The sequence below is a fragment of the Lissotriton vulgaris genome, chromosome 8 (genome assembly GCF_964263255.1).
Source record: "Lissotriton vulgaris chromosome 8, aLisVul1.2, whole genome shotgun sequence".
In the NCBI taxonomy this organism is placed as follows: Eukaryota; Metazoa; Chordata; class Amphibia; order Caudata; family Salamandridae; genus Lissotriton; species Lissotriton vulgaris.
This window is the reverse complement of record NC_141696.1, coordinates 819961783-819979248: the sequence shown is the minus strand read 5'-3', so window position 1 is coordinate 819979248 and position 17466 is coordinate 819961783. Positions and strand designations below refer to the sequence as shown.

The 17466-nt window shown below is 44.5% G+C and overlaps 1 protein-coding gene across 1 annotated transcript in view; it reads left to right on the top strand.

The window, feature by feature from the left end:
* The window catches only part of CNOT11 (CCR4-NOT transcription complex subunit 11), a 159229-nt gene that overhangs the window by 85997 nt on the left and 55766 nt on the right, over positions 1-17466 (top strand). The gene's annotated exons all lie outside the window — the stretch shown is intronic.

Sequence of the window (17466 nt, the reverse complement as noted above, 5' to 3'; positions counted from 1 at the left end):
TGAAGAAGCATGGTATCAACAATTGTCAGGCATGGCCATGGGCAATTCAGCAGCCCCTGTGTATGCGAACATCTTCATGCAGTGGTATGAAAACCGACATATATTCTCCAACAATGAATGGACGAAAAACTTAAAACTACTGATTAGATATATTGACGACTACTTTATCGTATGGACAAACACACAAGAAAAACTACAGATGGAATTAACTAAATTCAACGAACATGACCAAAGAATACAACTTACATGGATCATGTCAGATACGTCTGTGAATTTTCTAGATGTTAAGGTAACCATAACAACTGAGGGATTTGTGACTGACTTATACGTCAAACCAACAGACCGCAACAACATGTTGTTATATTCAAGTTTTCATCAACCTAACCTAATCAAAAACCTACCATTCTCACAGATGGCTAGAGTCAAACGAATCACTTCAGACAAAAACACACTTAACATCAGATTAGACGAAATGGTAAATAAGTTCACATCCAGAGGTTACCCCCAATCTCTATTAGACGAATCTAAAAAGAGGATTGACCAAATCGGAAGAAAACACTTATTAACCAGCAAAACCAAAGCAGAACAGACAAGAACAGTTGTAGTATCCAAATACTCCACTGCGAGCAAGAAATATAAACAGGCAATAATGAAACATTGGACAATTCTCAATATGGAACCTGATTTTAACCAATCCTTTAGGGAACCTCCAATTTTTGCATTTACAAGAGCTAAGAATTTAGGAGAAATTCTACAACAGAAAGCTCTGGACATCACATCATTCACAGGAACAAAACCTTGTCTAAACTGTGGGAATTGTAATAGTGTGATTCGAGGCAACACAATCAGCCATCCCTCCAAAGGTTACCCAATAAAACTGAGAGTGAATGCGACCTGTGAATCGAGCAATTTAATTTATGGAATCAGATGCCCATGTGGCAAGATTTACGTGGGTAAAACCGAGAGACGCATCAAAGTGAGGTTAACGGAACACAGATCGAACATACGACTAAAGAATACCAAATCAGCATTATCGCTGCATTTTACAGAAGAAAGTCATAATGTCTCGCAAATTAAATTCATAATCCTGGAAACAGTTCAAAAAATTGAAGGGAGAAACAACAACAAACATCTACTGATGAGAGAGAACTATTGGATACAAAAATTGTCTACCCAGAAACCAATGGGGTTAAATGATAGAATTGAATTTGCATGTTACCTATAAAATTTATATCAATTGCTCTTATTAGACTGTATCCTGTGTAGACTGTGTGCTGTTCACATATCCAACAGACACTTACATTCATACATTACTTTCATCCCCACTAACTTTACCTATGGCTCACAACACTAATCCCCATAACACCAATGCGAACCATCTCGGTTCGAATCCCGACTTTTTTCCTATATATTTTTGTGAGGGAATATACATATATATATTTTTTTAGAAAGCTCGTGTTTTTTCCTCAAATATCACTGTTAACTTAGTGATATATTTTGTTCTGGCCAGAATACCATATTAACGTGCACATTAAGTTTTGCACGCGATCGCCGGTGAATCTTCGTTCTCATAGTCTTTTTTCTATGAGTGTGACGCGTCATTCGTCACATGACCGGAACCCCCTTTGAAAACAACACAAACGCGGCTGATCCAGGTACCAGCTCGGACTTCCGAGAGGACCCGCGTGGAACCGGCATTCCCACTGCACAGAAGGTTAGTTACCGAGACGGTTGTCTCTGGCAGCGCGAATTTTAGACGAGATACGGACATTGTGCACAGATACTAGAACCTGGTTCTTTTATTTTTGATTCTTTACAGGTTTCCTCTACCACTGGAAATCCTAGACATGTGAGTCTGTATAAACCCTTATCACCCACATTTATCGTTTAGACACAGTGCATGCAATATAGGTCATCACGTTTTTCCAGATATTCACTTACCTCACCTAAACCTTTTTTAATCGCGTTTTTCACCACAATGTGACTGTCTATGTATATCACAACATTGTACGTATTTTTGACCATAGTTATTATTTCTGACAGTGTCGTTGTCCCTGATGAAGGGCATATTTGCATGCCCGAAATGCATTGGATACACCGAGATGACAATGTTTGACATGACAATGAAAATGCCAACAATCATTTAAATGAAAAAAGAAAGATGATATGAACCGCAACCAAATGATAACAAATAAAATGATCAATGAATGAATTGAATTACAGTGTGGAAGTCTTCTTATCATATGAAGGCAATGTACTGAGTGCCTATGAAGGGATGGTTCTAGAGTACCTTTAGACCCACAACTTTGACATTATATTGAATACCGTTGGACCCTCGGTATTACCTTCTGGTGCACCAACTAGAGTAAGGAACTGAGAGAAAAGAGAATATAAGCAGTAGCAGTGCATTCATCCCACCCCAATCAATTGAAGTTATACATAGAACATATCCATTATATAACATAACATAACATATAGAAACTTGTCCATTACATTTATTTGTACGTCATAAATGTGATCTCATTGTATTGGGGTATTAGTTTCAATCATAGTTGCCCCTTTTTTCCTCTGAATAATTTTACAGATACCTCTTAAGGACTGAATACTCCAGTCCTGATGAAGACCCGCTGTTGAGGCTCTAACTGGCCGCTCTCCTTTTTGCCCGGTCAAAACATTGACATTTCGCAAAGCCTAGATTGGATTATTCTTCCAAAAAAGGGCCAGCTAATGAGTCATTCCACCACATACACCTCTAGTACCCGTGTGGAACCTAAACATTTTCCTAACACAACTTCTGGGACCACCATTTGAACCACTACATAACTGTCAAATACAATTTTTAACATGGAAGGTAGCCTTCCATTTGGCAATAACATCTCTACCCAGGGTATGCGAAATACATGTGCTCACTGCGGAAGAAGCATATTTCCTACTGTTCCCAAACAAAGTGTGCTTACGCACAAACCCAAAGTTCATACCTAAAGTTATATCTACTTTCCATTTAAATCAAACTTTGTAGTTGCCAGTTTTCTTTCCACAACCACAGTCTGAGTGCGCATTACATGCACAGGATGTTAAACTGACACTTCTATACTACTTGCAACGTGCAAAACTCTTCAGGAAAACACATTAACTATTTGTTTAGTTTTCCTAACAACGTAAAGGAAAGGCTATTTCAAAAGCAGGATTAGCTAGATGGATTGTCAAATGTATCCAAATGTGTCATGCTAAAGCAAAACTAACATTAACAACTATGCCAAGAGCTCATTTGACAAGGAAGAAAGGAGCACCATGGCGTTTTCGGGAAATATCCTTCTTAGTAACATTTGCAAAGCAGCAGCATGGATGAACCCACATACATTTACAAAACATTATGGTGTGCATGTTCAAGCAAGACAACAAGCTCTAGTGGGAAAACAGTCCTTCAGACATATTTTTTCCCCAAACAAACTCACCAGCTCGTGCCTAAAGGCACCGCAAGAGGGGTACTTCTTTAAAATTTGTACATAGCATGTGTATCTGCATCAAACGCTTTATACGAATGGAGTATGTTACCCAGTAAGCATCTATTTGTAGCGTGTAGTGCTGCAGATTATTAAGTATTATGGGTATCTTTCATAGATTCACATGCCTGAATCATTCCCCGTCGTCAGGGTGGGAGTCCCCGGCAAATAATAATAGTAATGTCACATAGACATATACTTAGTACTAGGCCAGAGGCCTCACATTAGTAGCCTATCTAGGTCCTTATGTAAAAAGGACCAAACTTTGACCAGGAGCCAATCAGCTACTATCACCCTCCTCACCTTCCTGGAAGGAGCCCTAGTCCCTCAGATTTTCTACCGCACGTCGTGCTAAGGGAGTCTCCACTGAGCTCTGCTCAGGTTTTTTCCCATATCTTTGGATTTATCCTATTTTCTCTTCAAATTTCAACTTTGAAAGGAGTATTGGTATTTATTATGTCTACTACTCCTAAAAAAGGGCTTTTTAGACCCTGTGCCTCTTGTAGCAAAATGAGGTTACATATAGAGGACAAGCATGAAGACTGCATGTATTGCCTCTATCCTCAGCATTCTGCCAAGGAATGTAAGATTTGTTGGACTCTCCCGGTCAAGACATTGAAGGACAGGGAAGGGCGACTGCTTCTGTGGCTCCAGAGACTGAAGGACAAAGAGCAGCTAGTCTCCTCAGGGGAGAGCGAGTGCTCCTTCAGGAGCTTCCACTCCTCTCCTAAAAGGCCTCGACAGACATCCCCCGGTCAGTCTGCTGCGCCTCCTCACAAGAAGCTAAAGTCCATGGAGGGTCATCCTAAGGTCAAACCTTCTCTTCAGATGACCGACTTCAAGAAGCCTGCTATGGTGTCTTCTGGCCTGCCTGTGACGATGTCGACAGTCTCCATTTCGACATCCACGGCGTCTACTTTCTCCATGGCATCGACGGCTACAACATCGTCGACGATGGGTAGGTCAATACCTTCTGTCATTCCTGTCACAAAACCGTTGACGACGCTTCTGTCGACGCTCCCGTCGACGTCTGCTTCATCGTCGACGAAGGCGAAGCTTCCAGCGTCGACGAAAATCCCATCGTCGTCGACGAAGACTTCATCGTCGACGAAGACTACATCGTCGACGTCGACGAGCCCGTCGACGACGAGACCGTTGACGAAACCATCGTCGTCGACATCTACAGTGTCGTCGACGAAGAAATCTTTGTCGACGACGACGTCGTCGACGAGAACATCAATGACGACGATAGTAGACGATGAAAATGCCGGATAAATCTTACAAATTAGTAGACGCTCCACCATCGACGGACACCGCATCAATGGATCTACAATCTAAGGGCTCTCCTTTATTAAAGTATACATATACCCATTTTAAAATGTCATCATGCCGGGTGACACCAGAGATGACCTCACCTAGCAAGGTCCAACAGCTGCTGCCAACGCAGTTTCTAGAAACAGAAGATCCTGAGATGGAGACCATGTTTCCCATAGCGTCCAGTCCATCTCATCTTAACATAAAAGTTCATGAGAGTTCGGACTGTGAAGATTTAGAGGAGGTTACAATCCAGGAGGAAGTTCAACAGCATACCACTGTCCAGCCTATGGTGTGCCTTCCAGCGTCAATTGTCTCTGACCTCCAGTTTCTAATTGCGGACTATAAACAAAGATTCCCATCTCCTTCTCCTGCATCAGGAGTACAGGCGCAACAGGAAGCGCCAACTCCTCAACATCGACAGTGGCCACCTCCGCTGGTTGTGCGTCAGGAACTAGAGAAATTACCTCCTCAAATTTCTTCGGACGAGGATGAATATGAAGAAGAAATGAGAGGTGACAAAGCCCAAGAGGAGGAAGGTGAAATACATGATGATGACTATGATTCTGAGGATAACGCCAACGCGGATTCAGCATCACTAGACCAAGTACAGGATGACTCGCCCCCTGAAGATTTAGGGGGATTCCATAATGTCATAGGGAGAGCGGCTGCAAGGTTCAACATCCAAATAGCATCGGAAACACAGGACTGTTTCCTTCATGATTTTAAGGAACCCTTCAAGAGATCTGCTCGCTCCATTCCAGTTATCGATTATATATGGGAGCAAGGACTTAAAATAATGAAAAATCCTTCCTCTCTTATTCCAGTGCCGGCTAGACTTGAAAGGAAGTACAAAGCCCCAGACACTGCACCCGCATGTTTAACTGGCCAAACTAAACCTGACTCGGTTATATCACAGGCCGCTCAACAGAAGTCCAGCAACCCGTCAGCGGCAATAACAGCGCCTCCTGATAAAGAGGGGAGAAAACTTGATGCCGTTGGCAAAAGATGTTCCTCCATGTCCGCCCTATCAGTCAGGGCTGCAAATTCTCTGGCATTCCTAGGTCGCTACAATCGACAGATATGGGCAGATATAGCCCCATATCTAGGAGCGCTCCCAGAAGACCAGAAAGAAGAGGTAAAGAAGATTTTGCTGGAGGGCGAACGCTCTGCCTCCGAGATGATCGATGTGGCCTTTGATATCGCTTCCACAGGTTTTCGTCAATTGGCAGGAGCAGCGGTTTTGAGACGCCAGGGCTGGCTTAAAGCCACAGCATTTTGGCCTGAAGTGCAAGCCAAAGTTCTAGACATGCCATTTGATGGAGAACTGCTCTTCGGTGAACATATCGATGACATGCTGCAAGGTATTAAAAAGATACCGACACGGCGAAAGCCCTAGGCACCCTGCAATACAAAACTAATTCCTTTCGAGGATCCAGAGGTAGAGGGCAACAGAATCGTGGCAACTATCAAGGTTACAAGTCCACTTATAACTCTTCCCAGCAGTACAAGCCTCAATATCAGCAGAGGCAGCAACAAGGACGATCCTCATACAACAAGTCGTCCTTTCGAGGGAAAGGAGGAAAGAAAGATAATTACAGACGCCAATGACTGCTTTCTCCAGCAGGCCTCCACCTCTTCTCCACAATTCGTAGTTGGAGGAAAAATTACCAACTTCCTTCACAATTGGAAGCAAATCACGACAGATCGTTGGGTGTTGCAGTTAGTTCGCTTCGGACACACTTTGGAGTTTGTGGAGCATCCTCCTCCGAACCCACCATGTCCTAAGCAGCACAAGAATCTAAACCTACTTCAACAGGAGCTCTCTCTAATGCTCCAGAAAAGAGCAGTGGAAAGAGTTCCTCGAGGTCAGAAGGGGAGAGGATTCTATTCCCGATTCTTCCTGATCAGAAAAAAGGAAAAGAAGCAGTGGAGACCAATACTGGATCTGAGAAACCTAAACAAATACCTCAAGAAGCAGTCCTTCCGTATGGTTACCCTCCAGGAGGTATTACACCTACTCAATTCAAAAGACTATATGGTATCCTTAGACCTCCAGGATGCCTATTTTCATATCCTCATTCACAAGAGTCATCGGCAATTCCTGAGGTTTACAGTGGCAGGCAGACACTACCAGTTCAGAGTTTTACCATTCGGCCTGAAGTCAGCTCCACGCATCTTCACAAAGTGTCTGTCTCCGGGAGCGGCATACCTTCGCCAGCATCATCACCAAGTCTTTCCCTACCTAGACGACTGGCTCGTCAAAGCTCCTACTCGGACAGGCGTAGCCAGGTCCTCTTCGACCTGCCTTCATCTCTTCGAGAATCTGGGCCTAACACTCAACCAGGAAAAGTCAACTCTCCAACCGTCACAACGTCTCAATTTCCTGGGAGCAACGTTGGATACACAACAGGAGAAAGCCTTCCCTTCCAGAGAACGGCAGGTCAAGCTGAAGACCCTGGCCGTCCACATTCAGACCAAAAAGAGAGTCAAGGTTCGACTATTGAAGTCGTTGCTAGGAATGATGTCTTCCAACATCTTTCTCATTCCTCACTGTCACCTCCACATGCGGCCTCTACAGGAAGCCTTAACAAATCAGTGGATCCAAAGTACAGGATCTTTCGACGACTGGATCAAGATCACTCAGGTCATGAAGAAAGCTCTGAGATGGTGGCTTCTGGGCGACAACTTAAACAAGGGTCTCCCTTTTCTACTCCCAGTCTCTCCTCATGTGATAACGACAGACGCTTCACTGGAAGGATGGGGGGGCGTTCCTTCAAGAACTGCAAGTACACGGTCAGTGGTCAGTGCCAGAAACACAACTCCACATCAATTTGCTAGAGTTGCGAGCAGTGCGCTTGGCTCTTCGAGCATTTCTACCCAGAATCAGGAACTCCCCAGTGCTTGTGAGGACGGACAACACCACCACAATGCACTACCTGAACAAACAGGGGGGTACTCGATCCAGGACGTTGTCTCGAATCTCAGCAAATTTTGATCTGGCTGCTCCAGCACAACATTTCTCTGCGGGCAGAGTATGTCCCAGGAGTAGACAACACCCTGGCAGACTCGCTAAGCAGGCAGCGCTCCATTTGCCACGAGTGGGAGCTCGACCAGAAGACGCTCGACTCAGTGTTCTCCCGTTGGGGCAGGCCTCACCTGGATCTCTTTGCGACGGAAGTGAACGCGAAATGCCAACATTACGCAAGCTGGCTTCCCCAGAAAAGGTCCCTAGGGCATGCCTTTTCGATGACATGGTGCAACGTCTTTGCTTACGCTTTTCCACTGTTTCCCCTGATCCCCAGGGTTCTCCGGAAACTGAAAGCAGAGACTTGTACCATGATCCTGATAGCCCCAGCGTGGCCGCGCCAGCACTGGTATACAGAGCTACACCTTCTATCGCTGGAACCTCCAATTCTATTCAGGACATGCCCACATCTCCTCACAATGAACCAGGGACAAGTCCAGCATCCGGATCCAACATCTCTAAAATTATCGGCTTGGCTCCTGAGTTCAGAGTTCCAGGATTTAGATATTCCACAGGAATGCAGGGTAGTCTTAGCCCGGGCCCGGGCTGAAAGTACTAATAAGACGTCTTCCCTCAAGTGGAAGAGGTTCTGTTTGTGGTGTAGAGCTCAGAAATTACATCCGTTCACTTCTACTCCAGCACAAATTCTGCCCTATTTGCTCCACCTAGCCAATTCCGGGCTGGCACACGCTTCAATAAAAGTCCACCTAGCGGCCATATCCAGGTTCAGACGATCTTCGTGTGGAGCTTCACTATGGACCAACAGACTAATCAAACAGTTTCTGAAGGGATTATTCAGAACTTTCCCTCCAGTTAGAGCGTCTCCACCTACATGGCAACTAAATGTGGTACTAGCTCAACTAATGAAACACCCGTTTGAGCCAATCCACAGAACAGATCTAAAATATTTGTCATGGAAAACAGCTCTATTACTGGCGCTCAAGTCAGCAAGGAGAGTGAGCGAACTGCAGGTTTTTTCTGTGCAAGACCCCTTCATCCAGTTTAAGAACGACAGGGTCATTCTATGGACTAACCCTAAGTTTATACCGAAGGTTCCGTCCTCTTTCCATCTCAACGAACCTATTGTCCTAGGATCTTTCTTCCCGAATCCATCATCTGCGGCTGAAAGATCTCTACACTCATTGGACCTCAAACGATGTCTCAAATTCTACATACACAGGACGGAGCAATTTAGGAAGTCCAACCAATTGTTTGTTGCATTTAGCAGGCCCAGAAAAGGCCTAGCATTGACAAAACAGAGCATTTCCAGATGGATTTCAGCGGCCATCGCCTTCTGTCGCCAACAGGCGGGCCATCCTCTGCCTTCAAAGGTTCGAGCACACTCCACTAGAGCGGTATCCACCTCCATGGCGCTCTTTGCTGAGGTACCCATTGTCGCCATCTGCAGAGCGGCGACATGGAAGACACCACATACGTTCACCAAGCACTACTGCTTGGACTCTGAACTTATGAAGGATGGAGCAGTGGGACAGGCGGTCCTACGTCATCTATTTCATTAGTGGTGAGCCTTCTTCCTAACAACCCACCTTCCAGGTAATTTATCGCACATTTCTTATCAGGTTGTGAGTGTCATTAAACTGTGTAACAACTTATGATAAGATTATTATGTCTTTACGGATGTATTTTGCGAAATGTGCTCATTATTGCTTGCTATTCTGATTCAGGCATGTGAATCTATGAAAGATACCCATAATACTGGATAAGAAATGCGTTACTTACCTGTAACAGCAGTTATCCAGTATTGGTATCTTTCATAGATTCACATGCAACCCACCCGCCTCCCCTGGAAGGGCTCACCTTTACCCTCTCAGTAGGTACTACTTAGCACTGTGCTTACGAAAATCTGAGGGACTAGGGCTCCTTCCAGGAAGGTGAGGAGGGTGATAGTAGCTGATTGGCTCCTGGCCAAAGTTTGGTCCTTTTTACATAAGGACCTAGATAGGCTACTAATGTGAGGCCTCTGGCCTAGTACTAAGTATATGTCTATGTGACATTACTATTATTATTTACCGGGGACTCCCACCCCGACGACGGGGAATGATTCAGGCATATGAATCTATGAAAGTTACCAATACTGGATAACTGCTGTTACAGGTAAGTAACACATTTCTTCACATGCACCCTCCTTGGCAGGTATTAGGTGGTGAGAAGAATACATACAAAATGCAGCATGTTCAACAGCAAATGCTAACCTAGTAGAATATAGCCTCACTCTGTATATGGCACGGTGAAAACATTATCCAGCAAAGGAGCTGTTGAACATTTGCAATACCTTGAAGGGAAGGAGAAAAGACGCACGACCTCTAGCATAAAATGTTTGCGAGTAAAACAACGTACAGAGCCTGGGCCCAACACTAGATGGCAGGAGTATGCATAGCATGTGAATCTTCAGCACAACACACTATGAATAGATTTTTGCAGGGCAAGTAACCTGCTCCTTTTTAATGCCGGGAGATTATGTGATTTTCCCAGAATCACAGGATAAGGAAGCGATGCCGCTTGTCTTTTTCAGCCGAAGCCCTCCATTTGTTGCAACTGTTGAACCATTAATGCACCACCATGGGTGGGCTTCAGGCAATGCGGTTTTCAGTCAGCAGCAGTAAATGTGCTACTGGTATACTTTCACTGTTCCCATTCCAAATCCCGATATGGAAACTGCTTTGCACTGGCTGAAAAACAACAGGGTCGCTGGAAGAGGCACCCTGTTGGTAGAACAAGTTGTGTCTATGCGACCTGGTCATTTAATGCAGTTAAAACTGTTATGAAGATTGCTGCACTACTTGCATGTGTCTCTGTGACCACTGCTGTTTCGTAATCTACCCCAGTCCAAACTATCCTACCCCACTCCAATCTACCCCACTGTCCCCAAATCTAACTCAATCCACTCTACACCACCTTACCCCACTACACTACAGTCTACCCCAATCTACCCCACTCCATTCCACTCTACTTTATTCCAATCTACCCCACTCCACTCTACCCCAATCAACCCCAACCGACCCCACTCCTCTCTTCTCCACCACAATCTATCCCACTTTACTCTACTCTAATGTATCCCACCCGTCTTCCCCATTCTACCCGACTCAATTAACCCTTCTCCAGTCTAATCCAATCTACCTCACTCCAAGCTACCCCATTCTACTACAATCTACCTCTCCCTACCCAACTCTAATCTGCCCTGCTCCACTCCCTTTCGTCAATCTTCCCCACTCCAGTCTAACCCAACTACCACACTCACAATCTACCTCTCTACCCGCTCCACTCTACCCCACTCCAATCTACTCCTCTCCACTCCACCCTACCCCACTCGAATCGACTCCACTCCTATCTGTTCTACCCCACTCCAGTCTACTCCAATCTACCCCTCTTCACTCAACTACAATCTATCCCACCCCAATCTACCTTACCCCAGTCCATTCTACCTAACGCCACTCCATGTCAGTCTAGCTCCGCTCTGCCCCACCGCACTCAACCCCATTTAAATGTACTCCACTCTACGCCAATCTACCCCACTAAAATGTACTAAAAACAATCTACTCCATTTTAGCCCACTCCACTTTACCCATCTGTAATGCACCTTCACCCCGCATCCGTGACCCCGCATGCTGTCACAACGCGGTCGTTATAACGACCGCGTTGTGGGTTATAACGACCGCGTTGTGACAACGCATACCATTACACCGCAAGTAGTTACAGCAACTTGCGGAGGGTGGGAGAAGGTGTTGGATTTAAAATCCAACACCTTCCCTAAAGTCTGCACAGACTGGAGTTGGAATAGTAAATTTTACTATTTCAACATCCAGCGCCCCTCCTCCGCAAGAGTTGATGGGGCAATGCACGGATGTCCCCTAAAGTATTCCACTTGCCCCAGATCTGCTCCCATTTATTTGGACAACCCCCTGCCTTCATAGATAACTTTCTCGGCTACCATGCACAAGTCCATGTCCCTCTTCCTCTCCCCCATGGTTGGTGCACCCCATTGTCTGGCTATATTACGTTTAGTGATCGTCATGCCCATTGTGACCAGGATTTGCTCCTTGCGTTTAATATCTGTTGCCTCCCAAACATTTAGAAGACACCACTTAGGTGAGGGCTGTAGGTCCTTCCCACACACCTCTTGCATGCACCTCACAATTGCCTCCCAGTAAGTTTTAATGGCTGGACACTCCGAGAATACATGGTAAAAAGTTCCCTCCTGCCCGCAAAGCCTGCGACACCTGGTGTCTAGACCCCTTCCCATCTTGACTAAGGCACCACAGGATAGGTAGGACGTATATAGTATTCAGAGTTGGATCAATCCGTGTTTAGCCCATATCGCTTCTTCTTTGGGGGAAGCCTGGGCTTCCTGACAGTCCTCATCCTCCAGTTTCCGAAAGATCGGATTGCCAGTGCTCCTGGAGTCGCAGTAGAGGGTCTGGGAAATATTGATCAGTGTCTGGTAGGTCAGGGAGACAGCTCTGCGGTCCATATGGTCAGCTAATAACCTGTCTTCCAGTGGGAACACCTCTGGGAGGTAACTTCCCCGCGGTATAGCCGTCATTATTGCGTGTTGAATTTGCAGGTACGGAATGTGTCCGTGGTTGCCAGGTCGTATTCCCATTGTAGTTCTGCGAATGGGATTACCTCACCTTTAGACCATAGGTCTCCCATCCTGAATATGCCTGTGGCGTACCATTTATTGAATCCTGGGCACGTGCCCAGTACATAGTTTGTCGGCATCCCACAGTGGCATAGCCTGGGTGATTTATTGCGCCACCCCAACTTTTTATGACTGACACGCCAAAGTGCGATTGTGTGTTTTGTTGGTCCTGTAAAAAGGTAATACTTAGGGTTGGTATATAGTGCGCGCTCGTAACTCCCCTGACCGAGAACCCATCTGTCCATTCGATATGCAGCCCGTTGCGCCGCCCAATAATGTCTGCATGCTGGATACGGCGATCCTGCCATCGTACCACCCTCTTACCAACTTCTGTGTGTCTATTCGTGGCGGTTTACTATCCCACAGCAGGGTTCGGATCTCACCCTCTATGGCCTTACATTAAGACTCTTGGACCAAATACGGTGCATTTTGTTAGCCGTATATAAAATCGAGGAAGCACCATCATTTTAAGTAAGGTCATTTTAAATAATATTTCCAGTTTAGTAGTTATAACTTTCAAATTAATTTCTTTTGTAATCATATACCACATCCAAGAGTTCTCTGCACCCGTAGTTTGTAAACTAGTTTTTTATGTCAGTCTTGTCTCGTCAATATGATCTGCATGCCTCAATCTAAGGCAGTGGAAGACTTATTGTTTGTGCAGATGGAGATTTCTCTGAGGCTCTCAGTTAGAAAGAGATGTCAATTCAAAATGCTGATCCACACCTACATATTCCTTCACAATCGAGGTCCAGCATATATCAACTGGCGCTTGAACTTCCACCAGCTCTCCAGACACAGGTGCTTCATCTCCCTCGCACTCCCTCCCCCGCATTTGCCGAAGTAACAATGGGGGACGCTGTTTCTCCTAGTCCTGGAACGATCTACTCCTCATCCTCTCTTCTAGAATTCAGGAAAGGACTCGAGAACTGGCTTTATTTTTTTGTTTTAAAGTTTAAACTATTTTATTTCCAAATATAAGTTAGGAAAACAGAAAAAATGATACAAAGTATAAATGAATTGCACACTGCAAAGTAAGGTGTAGTGCACCATACACTTTGTTGGCTAACAGCATTAAAGTAAACAAAATGTATAGGTATGACATTCCTGAGTGTGCACAAGGTTAGATCAAAAAGTAAGAAAGAGAAAGGTAGAAGCGGGAGAGAGGAGGAGGAGGAGGAGGAGGAGGGAAGAGAAGGGTTGAGGCATGGGAGGGGAGAGTTGGTCCCCTATTGTATTGCGAGGGCTCATGGGATGAATGAATGAATTAGGGTAGGTCTGCAAGGCATGAGACCTGTGGGAGTGGTGTATCGCTGGTATTTGGAAGCTATGGAGGGGGAGGGGTGTTGGTCCACCTTTTGGCGATAAAGGTCGAGATTGTCTCATAGGCTACGCGAGCGTGAAGAGTTGTGTACTTATTTATACATGATATTGTCAGCGCTTCTGATGGCACATAGGAGGTTCCACCATCTTTTGAAAGAGACTTCTGTGGTAGATTTCCAATTTAGTAGGACTGTTTTTATATCTAGCGCTAACATGAGGTTGAATAGAAGTGAGTTTTGTGGGGAAAGGTTGATTTTGGGGTGGTGAGCCTCTAGGCCAAGTGTTGCGGTCAGTAGATGCAGGGAAAAGTGGATTTTAAAGACGTCTTGAATGGTTTGTTGTATCTTGGACCATAGCGGTAAATCATTTTGCATGTGAACTACATGTATTTGATCGATCTGGGTGATTCCTCACAGCACCAGCAAATACCTGACTGAGGGATCCCCAGCTTGTGTAGCCTAGATGGGGTCCAGTAGGATTTGTGCATCGACCAAAATCTAAACCGTGCACTAGCCGGTGCAATTTTCGCTAGAAAGGAAGAATGCCAGATTCTATGCCACGTAGAATCATAGCAGTGTGGGATCAACTATCCTGGTATATATGGCGGCCATATCTTTTTAAGGTTTTTAATGAGGTGTAGTCGTGGAGGGTCTAGTAGTTAGTAGATGTGAGATGCAACATGGCCAATTCTTTTGAGTTTCCTTAAAAGGTTGGTGAGGTCTGGATTGTGTGATTTTGGGAGCCTCCTAATTGATTTTTTTTAAGTTCTATTTTTTTTTTACATTTGATTGGGGGAGGTTGTATCTCGAACTCAAGTCAGCAAAGGGGGTGGGGTGTAGTATTGTACCTATGTCTCCAATGGTGTTGAGGCCTCTTTCAGCCCAATGAAATTTTGATTTGATGATTATGCCACAAAGAAGCCACAGTGAAGTTGACAAGGAGGTTGGGCAATAAATAATCAATGGCTGATACTGTATCTGCTATAATGGGGTAAGAGTGAGCCATAGGCAGTTTTATTAAGCCACAGAGAGTTAGTATGGATTGTAGGTGGAGCGGCGATAGTAGATGGGATTCAATTAACAGCGGGGGGAGGGAAGAGTCCCTGGTCTAGTTGAGCCACCAATTACCCTGGGCATCTAGGAAAGCCTTCTGATAGCTATGGAAGTCAGGCATGTTTATACTTGCCTGAGTAAACTTGAACAATATAGAACCCAAAAATCTATTCCCCAATCACCAAACCCTTGAAGTGTGGGAGAACCACACTTCCCCACCCTATCTAGAAAAGAGGAGTGGAAGGTTACAAGATGGCCGGGCCTAAACATTAACAGAGGAGCTCCATACTAGAGATATGACATCCTAGCCTAAATGTATGACATGCTGTAGACACAATATACAGGCAAAATGCATTAACTCAGTCATAGGATTGACATTTGAGACATACCTAGGATGAAACGGCAGGTTAGAATAACGTATGTGGGTAAGGAACTTATTTGCAGAACCTATATTGCATCAAGGTACTTTACCCGGAGGGTGAAGGAATCCTGCTGAATCGTGCACAAGAGTACAAAAAAACACCATAACATTGATGTCAAAAGCATGCGCATAAACAAATACAAAGATACATAACCAGTACCTGAGCTAGCATATGCAGGACGGCACTCTAAAAAGCGAAGTGGCACACTTTAGCTGAGGTGGGGTAGTAATCAAGCAAAGCATGCTTAGGATTGCAAGAGTGCTATTGAATCTAAACAAGAAAAACGTGGACAAAAGCAAAGACATGCGGCGATGCAATAAGAGATGCGTGTAGGTGCTGAGTAGTGGAGAGTACCCACACTGGACAGTCTAGTTAAACAGTTACACACAGTAATAGTCGAACCAGTGTGTTGATACAGTGTTATGCTAGTTAATATAAAGCAACAAGGTTCATGACAGTTTACGTACTTGCAAACAGTACATATATGAACCAAAGTACAGGCATATGAACAAGAACGTAGAGAGTACCACGGGTGACCGGCACGATTAGAAAAACCGGTACGCTGTTGGCCGATCATAGTAGAGCGCCAAAGGGCTAGGTTGAGTCTGATATGGAGGTCAACCTGGATGATCAAGGAGGAATAAATTCAAACGACATATGTGTTTGAGTGGCTGTGTCCAGAAAGGCTTGAAGGTTGGCAGAATTGGACAAGATCATTGCTTTGCCCTGAAGAAAATGCTAAACTTTGCTAGGCTGATGAAGGAAAAGGGAATGTTACGGTCTTTCAGACTTTGGAGCAATACCAGGAAGCACTTCCTTCTGACTACTGTTTCTTTTGAGTAGTCCTGGGCAATCGATATGTACGATCCTTTCCATGTGACTTTTTTTTCCGCATGTGGGCGAGGTTTAATTCGGTGTGAAGATAACGCCATGACCTAAAAAAAATTTGTTCTTGGGTAAGTGAAGTGACCAGATGCGGAATTGGGCGCTTTACTCGAAGGGATCCTGTGCGTCGGTTCGATTTCAAAGTCTTTGTCTAATTTGAGGCCCAGTGTGAGCGACAACCAGGGTTCCAGAAACTCAACGCACAAGTTAGTGTTTTTTCGGCATTCACAGGTAAGCCAAAGATAGATTTCCTCTCCGGGTGCAATCTGGTTGCTCAACTTAACCCACTACAAGCAACAAGAATCTCAGCGTCTGGATACCCTCATGGGTGACTAGCCACGCTTTACAAATCCTGATTTATTGATTGCCCTAGTTTTGGTCCACAAAAAGCTCTGTGTGCACAATTTTGATATATTCATCCATGTTTGGGGGTTCAACCTGGAAAAGACACTTTATCAGCAGGCAGGAAAGTGATTGTGCGAATGAATGGAGAATGATAGTTATCTTGCACATTCTGTCATCTTTCAAAACATGAGCTGCTTTTAGAAGCTCAACATCTAAACAAATGGGTGTTATAGTTGAGTTGTTGGAGCTTTGCTTTACGCACCATCTAACATGGTAAATTGCTTTTCTGATAACCATTTCTTTATTACGTAGTTCATGAGCTGTAGACTGCTTCTGTAGGAGGTGAATCATGTTTATCAATCACTTAAATGTGAAGATTGCTCTTGAATACAGCCTAAAGTAGAATAAAGATCTAATTGGTATATTGTTCCACTGGATTATGTTCTGTATAACAGATTGCAATCAATAAGTAAAGTAAATCTCTGCCAGGAAGAACAATACTGGTGTCTGATGGAAAAATTAGCTATTCCTGCATTAGCCAAATGCTCGTTGCTGAAATTATTTATATATATATATATAAAATTTGCTGAATTTAAATATATATATATATCATTGCTGTTTTTAAATATACTACCTACTGGCGGTCGCCAGTAGGTAGTTATAGTTAGGATTTTTTTCAATGTTAAATCTCAAAATTCTATTTGGAATAACTTTGGCACCGGTTGACGAATCTGCCTGAAAATTTCCTGAAAATGGCCTCGTCGAGCTCCGGTTCTTCCTTGAAAGTTTGGGGGGGATACGTCAAGCGGGGGCCGAGATAAAAGGGGGGTCCCAAAACGCGTTTTCCCCATGTTAATTTCCATAGCAAGTGCTCCCCAGCCGATCTGCTACACTGCCTAGAGGACATAAAGGGCTGGATGACCAACTCCTCCCT